At 44.5% G+C, this 6,435-nt stretch overlaps 1 protein-coding gene across 1 annotated transcript in view; it reads left to right on the top strand.

Annotated features, from left to right (window-relative positions):
• The window catches only part of SEZ6L (seizure related 6 homolog like), a 159,303-nt gene that overhangs the window by 16,955 nt on the left and 135,913 nt on the right, over positions 1-6,435 (top strand).

The raw sequence follows: 6,435 nt of genomic DNA, 5'->3' as shown, positions 1-6,435 counted from the left end.
GTTCGTGTAAAAATAGTGTGCAAAGTCAGAGGGAGGGATTCTTCTGTGCGTAACTTCCACCAGCTTTAGAGCCCACCCTTTGCAGCCTTTTTTTACTGCAAGCTTTCATTTTTCACTTGTTAATTCTTAGTGGCTTCCACTTAGCTGAGTGGAAGTAAAGTTTCAGAAAAGTGAGTTGTCATGTATATAAAGTTACATGAGGTCATTCAGTCCAATTCACCCAGGGATTAAGTCACTTTGGAGTTGTAAACTAAGTACTGAATGGGAGCAAACATATATATTTTCCAGCATCCATGAGAAAACCCATCAGTTGGTAGTTTTGGAGGACACGGTATACACCAGATACTAAAGGGCAGGCTATTGCAGGATTAGGTGCACTGCCTTGAAATCAGGCCACCTGGGTTCAGATTACATCTCTGCCACTTATCCGTTCTGCAGTCTCAGGCAAGTTATCTAACCTCTCCATGCCTCAGTTTCCTCATCTTTAAAAGAGACTTGTCCCAGTACCTATTTCACAGGGTTGTAGCAGGATTAAGCAGGCTGATATCTGTACTATATAATCAGACTTGGTTTGCGTGCTCATGTTTAAACCAGTCACCGGGGCTGGAGTGATGTAGGACCTGACTGGCCAGCCCTGGGCTCCCTGGGGGCTTCCCTAGGGAAAATCAAAATGCTGTCACAAAGAGAAAAAAGGCACAGAGAAGTCTAATACGTTAGGGGGCCAAGAGCTTCTTTTTTTCCTTCCTTGTGTCACTTGATACCTGAAGGACTCGGGAAGGGACAGAGTATGTGGTGAGAGTAAGATGGCATGAGTAGGAATTAAGCAGACGTGCTTCTCCTCAGCAGAGTCTACAAAGTGGCTTGGACCCAGACACAAGACTGCCATCCACTCTTCTGCCTTTTTCAGGAGACAGCAGGGAAAGTGTGCAGGAAGGATCCTGGGGCTTGGCAAGACAGAGACCTGTCAGTTTAGCAGCAAGCTGTCATCGGCTGTGAAATACTATCCTATAAATACGTAAGGTGCCTGAGAAATAGGCATGTGCCAGGTCTCTCCAAGAGGCAAACATTTAAGCAGCAACCTCCTGTTTGATGAGAATGAAGAAAACGTGCCACCAGCTGAGTCTCTTCCTTTCTCTGGCCCTCAGTTTCTTCATCTGTAACATGAGCAAGTTGTACCAGATGAGCTCTTGGGACCTTTCCTGTCCTTGTGCTCGAGGAACTGCGACTAAATTTACATGGCTTTAATAACAGCTTGAAAGTGAGGGATCAGGGCACATTCACTAACTCACTGAGAGAGATTGGGCAGGCAACTATCCACCCATCCATCCCTGTCCACTTATTCATCAATCCATCCATTTATCTGTCCATCTACCCACCCACCTATTCATGTATCCTTATATACAATGGTCCATTCATCCCACCATCTTTTCATCCATTCACCTGTTAATGAATCCTTCCATTCATCTGTCTGTTATCCACCCATGCATCCGTTCATCCATCCCTTCATTTATCTGTCTATCAACCTGTCCATTCATCAACTCATCATATGCAAGGCCATTTGAAGACTTTGTTTTGCCCTAAGCAGTCTTATTCTGGAGCCCCAAACTCACAACATATACAAAGTTAAATGCATTTTTATTGTAACATTTTAAAGGAAATATTTAAGTTATGCTTTTGGAATTATTTTGTTGCTGCAATAACTTTCTCAATTTATGTTTATCTGTAATTTCTTGAAAAATCATCAAGCGTACTCAGGAATTCTTGGGAAATGAGACTTTAAGCCATCAACTCTTTTCCAATATAATGAAACTTTTATGAACACTAAATTTAAAAAATACTAAGTTTGACATAATGGTCTGTTATGGAGCCATTTAATTTGAGCCTTTATTAATTTTGCCTATGCAGTTTTCTTTTATTATTTTGAAACCAATAGACTGCTTTTAGCTCCCAGACATTTTCATGGGCTCTTAAAAAGCTTGTAGGCTTCAGGCCTTACTGGATAAAATACGCCCATTTCCCAAGTCCTTTATTATTAGTCCTATATTTTTTTCAGTTCTTAGTTGAATAAAAGGAAGGACGTCACACAAATGAGCTATCTGGTCAACCCAAGATAATGTGCTTCACGAAGGAAACACAACATGAAACATAAACATCACACTAAAGAAACTGCTTCACATTCACCCCTTTAGGCATTCCCGTCCTAAATAGAAACAATAATTCTGGACAGATGAAAGAGGACAGTGAAGACAGTTTTAAGCGCTCATCCTAAATCGTAATGCATACGTACTGTAGTAGGGAGCATTTCGATTACTTTTTGAAATGTGAAATAGCAGATTTATCTCCCGTGATCACATCAGGAACAGTTTTTTCCGTATAAAAAGAGATTTCAAGAAATGCTGGGGGTTTAGGATAATGAAGGCAAATTGCTCTTACAACAGCAGGGAATGTTGAGCAGTTTTGTGTGTCTTTGAACACGGAGAAATGAGAGAATTCCCCAGGGAAAAAGAAAACCCTTAATTTGTCACCAGAAAATCCATGTGAGAAAAACATGGCTCGATGCCTAAGGAGTACATATGAATCAGAGCCTTTGGTGAATATTCTGGTCTGTCTCCCTTTACTTAAAGATGAAGCACGTACACCTCGGAGAGAGGAGGTCACATGCAAGATTACAGAACAGGTTTGTGTCAAGGCCAAGGGCTGACCCTGGCTTGATGCCTTTCTTCTATCTTATTATGTCACATTGTCCTAAAATAGTGGGAAATGTGTGAATCGAAAAGGTACTATTTTTACAATTTCTTTTTTTTTCTTTATTTGACATTTTTGAACACCGGGGAGATGTGTAGAGAAAATTATCCTGTCCCCACCGCAGCACACCAGCAAAGCCTGTGTTAACAGCCAATGCGAATCTTTTCTTCCCTTTGTTACAATTTTGAAAAGCCATTTTCTCTTTATATTTCTGTATGCTTCTTGAGTCTCTGTGATGTTTAGGCTTGCCATGGCATTCAGTTTTGTTCAATTCCCTGTAGCTGTTTGGGTCAAATTCTTCCAGGAATAATAATCATGTTGGAGACGGTGGTGCCATGTGGACAGTGCACCCATGCTGGGTGTCTCTTGTGTCAGGAACTGTGCTGCTTGTTGAAGGAAAGACGTTGTCTAGGACAGAATCCTTGCCCCCAAGAGACTCGGGGACTGATGGGGAGACTGGATGTATAAGCAGACAATTTTGACAAATAGCAATGTGTCCTGTGATAGAAATAAGCCATAGACAGCCAAGCATGCACCTGACCCAGACTAGGATTTAAGGAAGGCTTCCTGGAGGAGGTGATTCCTGAGCTGAATCCAAGAAGATAAGTAAAACTTAGCAAAAATGGAAGAGAGAAGGGCATTGCAGGCTCAGAGAAGAGCAGCCTCAAAGATTGGAGGCAAGAACTTTGGGACTGAAAGCAACCTTAGATGCAGCTAGACCATACGCCCACAATTCCTAGTTTACAGATGGAAAAAGCAAGGCATTTTTGGCAGGGTGTGGTGCTATTATATAGGGTAGCTCATTCTGTTAACCTTCTTGGCCTTTATGGAAGAAAATGGTCCTGTCAAAGATGATTGTCCTGAATATCTTTGTTGTAACTAGGGCATCCTGAAGCAAAGGAGGTGTGGATTAAATGTGCCCATGAGTGTCTGTCCCCACCCTGAGCTCAGAAAGCCTTTCATTGCACCTCTGAGCTGACAAGTTTGGACTGCACATCAGCTGTCTGTGATCCCCAGTAACTGTTTCAATCCTGACCCAGATGATCATATTTGGGGGCCTGCATATGAATCAACCATTGGGGGTATCCCTGATGGTACAGGAAAGAGAACTCTGGACCTTTACCTATCTCGATTGGAATCCCAGATCCACCATTTACAAGCTATGCAAGCTGGAGCAAATGCCTGTATCCCTTAATCTCCTCACCTGTAAAGCGGCAATAGGAGGAGTTCCCACCTGGAAGGGCTTTGTGTGGATACAAACGCGCGTTAAGGATATTGACTGAGTGCTCAGGACATCCAACAAATGATAGATGTTTGCATCATCTCATCTTAGGGCCAGCTACTCCCACTGACGTATTCTTTTTAGTAAAGTTTTGTGCGGGGCATAAAGCGACAGGGAAATGCCCTGAGCTGGAGCACATCTCACATGTCCTGCAGAGCCTCCCAGGCATAGTCGAGAATGACTCAGTGTGGAGAGTTATTTTCGTTCCCCCTTTGTCTGCTCTGCTCTGGTTGTTCCGATAACTGGACTTTGCTGGATTTTGCAAGACTGGCCAGACTGAGCTCTCCTGAAGTGCCCCTCAAACTCTCAAGCTGCCTTTGATATGCCTGCTGCCTTTGGGTGAAATACTCCTCATACATAAAGTAGGGAGGGGTGGAGAAGCCTTCTAAAACTCAAGGTGTTAGGAATTATACAGTGATTTAAAAGCCCAGCTTTGGGTCAGAGTGGGCTTAGTTCTAACTTCAGCCTAGCCACTGCCTAGCTGTGACTTTGGTCTTATCAGCGCCTCTCTCTGAACCTCGGTTTACTCGTTCCTGAAATGGGGAGAGTAACACTTGCCTCGCTGGGTCTATCATGAAGATGAGATGAGATCCTGTGTTCGTCGTTTGGCATTGTGCTTGGGAAGTCGTAAGCACTCAGCAAGTTCTAGCTATTTTATTATATTTATTTGTTCATTTAGAAAAGGGAAGTATCTTAACACTTTTTCTCTATGCTATGCTCCTGGACAGATGCTAGTGACAGAGTTGCAACCAAATAGATGTGGTCTCAGCTGCCATGAAGTTCAGTCTATAAGAGGCAAAAAACAGTAATCAAGTTAAATGTATAAATATGCGTGCGCACACAATTACCAATAGGGATCAAAGGGCTGTAAAGGCATCAACCAGGGTGCTGGAACTGGGGAATTGGGTAGTCAGGGAGGGCTTCCCGGAGGATGCAAACTTTAAACTAAGATCTAATGGGTGAGTAGGGGTTTGTCAGGCCAAGAGCAAAGGAAACAGCATGTGCAAAGGCCCTGAGGAAAGAGTGAGTTTATCCTGCTGGAGTCAGAACCAAGGCCATTGTGGCTGGAGCATGGTAACTGAGGGCAGGCATGGTCAAAAATGGGTTGAGAGATGCAGCCAGGCTCTCGCAGTAAGTGTTTGGAGGCAATCTAAGAACAGTTGGAGGCAGCCACTGAGAGGTGTTAAGCAGAGGAGTGAGGGATGGAGTCTGAGTTCCATTTTTGAAATCTCACTTTGGCTGCTGGGTGGAGAATGAACTGTGAAGGGAGACCAGCAGGGAAGCTGTTAGAGTCATCCGGGGAGGCCGAATGGCAGCTTGCACTTGAGCGGAAGACGTGGAGATGGAGAGAGGTGGCGGGTTCAAGGTCTGTTTTGAAACTAAAGTCAGTAGATTCGTTGGTGGATAAAATGTGGGGGAAAAGGGAGGAAACAGAATAAAGGTTGTCCCCCCAGGTGACTGCTGAGTGACTGGCTGGATCAAGTGGTACCGTTCACAGGGATGGGAAGGATTTTGGAGACTGAACAAGCCCAGGTCTAGGGCTGTTGCAACACTGACATAGATTGGATGGTGTCTGTCAGCAGCAACACAGTGAGGGATGGAGTCTGAGATATATTGACGGGGGTGCGTACAGATAGCTGTAAATATAGATACATACACCCCCTCCCACACATACACTCAGGCTCACTCTGTTACATCCCCTCATTTCCTTCAAAGCACTTATGAAAAACAGAATTATCTTGTTACTTATTTCTTTTCATAGGTACCTCTGGGTCCCCGACTAGAATGTCGGTTTGGGAGGGTGGGGCATTCGACTGTCTTGTTTACTACTGATCCCCAGTGCCTAAGGCCGGGTCTGGCACTTAGTAGGTGCTCCATAAATTCCTGTTGGACATGTAAGTCTGTACGTTGGCGTGGTGATGTGTACATGTAACTTAATTGCTTGCCAGGTGTTCCACTTCATGTAACTGGAATGGCCAAATGGATTCTCAGTAAAGCTCTCTCCGTGGGCTGGGGAAAGCCTGAGGCTGGTCTTACTGGGCAAGCTGCACACTGTCGCCTGTGCACTTCTGGAGGGGTCCCGGTATAGGGACAGATGAATGTCGTGAGCTTTCTGATATGGAGATAGGGTGGCCGGTGGCCTTCCAGGAAGACTCAGCAGTGTCGACCGACTGCAGGAAGAGTTAATAACTACTCCCAGCCCAGCCAGCTGGGCTCGTTGCTAAGCAACTGCCTCCCTGGAGTTATATAATATGTAAGAGAAACAATTTTTTTTTTTTTCCCCCGCAAATGGAACACAGGCTTTCTAGGTGACAGGGGCTTTTCACCTTGATGTTTCTGATCTGCAGTTGGCTTGGGTGAATTAGTCGTGAGAGTGGCCTCGCAGTGGCTTTCAAGCTGCTCTGACC

Source organism: Camelus ferus, chromosome 32, assembly GCF_009834535.1.
Source record: "Camelus ferus isolate YT-003-E chromosome 32, BCGSAC_Cfer_1.0, whole genome shotgun sequence".
NCBI classification, from domain to species: domain Eukaryota; kingdom Metazoa; phylum Chordata; class Mammalia; order Artiodactyla; family Camelidae; genus Camelus; species Camelus ferus.
The sequence above is the reverse complement of the archived record's forward strand: the minus strand, read 5'-3'. Positions and strand labels throughout refer to the sequence as shown.